The sequence below is a fragment of the Otolemur garnettii genome, unplaced genomic scaffold (assembly GCF_000181295.1).
Source record: "Otolemur garnettii isolate 467f Iridium unplaced genomic scaffold, OtoGar3 scaffold00007, whole genome shotgun sequence".
Classification (NCBI taxonomy): Eukaryota; Metazoa; Chordata; class Mammalia; order Primates; family Galagidae; genus Otolemur; species Otolemur garnettii.
Genome location: NW_003852402.1, coordinates 39,643,072 through 39,643,670, shown reverse-complemented (window position 1 = coordinate 39,643,670; position 599 = coordinate 39,643,072). Strand labels below are relative to the sequence as shown.

The following is a 599-nucleotide window of genomic DNA, read 5'->3' as shown; positions in this document are numbered from 1 at the left end:
CATGTTCTCTTGCCGTGCCTACTATGTTGGTCTCGATACTATTTTAATTACTATATTTTAATTATACATTTTTTGTGTGAGCTTCCAGGATCATGTCTTACTTATTTTTGTAGCAAAGTATCTGGCAAGGGCTTGTCATATTTATAGCAAAAGTAACTATATTATCCCATGAAGAAAAGAGGGGAAACTTTTCTCCAAATGTAAATTAAACACACTTTTATTCAGTTTTTGGTTTTTAATACATTGGAATTACAGAAGTGTGAAGCAGGCTTTCAAATGTTTAAGATGATATATTAATATACTTAGATAAAAAGAGAGTATACTATGAAATTTTATTTTTAATTTCTATGATATAATATCTTGAATTAAGGGACATTTTTATGCTAAAGAAACAATAATTCGGGGGAATGGGTGGAGGGAGGGGGTTTGGAGGGATCACTTCTGAGGTCTTTCTTACAGGGGTACAAGTGAATCTTTCTAAGAGTAGAATGTGAATGTTTTAAAACAGTAACTGAGAAAATGACATGAAGGCTGTGTTGACCAGTTTGATGGAAGTATTTCAGATTGCATGTGAAAACCCCACACTGTACCCCAGAAGT

At 33.1% G+C, this 599-nt stretch overlaps 1 protein-coding gene across 3 annotated transcripts in view; it reads left to right on the top strand.

Moving 5' to 3' along the window:
- The window catches only part of NAV3 (neuron navigator 3), a 345,805-nt gene that overhangs the window by 269,484 nt on the left and 75,722 nt on the right, over positions 1-599 (top strand). The gene's annotated exons all lie outside the window — the stretch shown is intronic.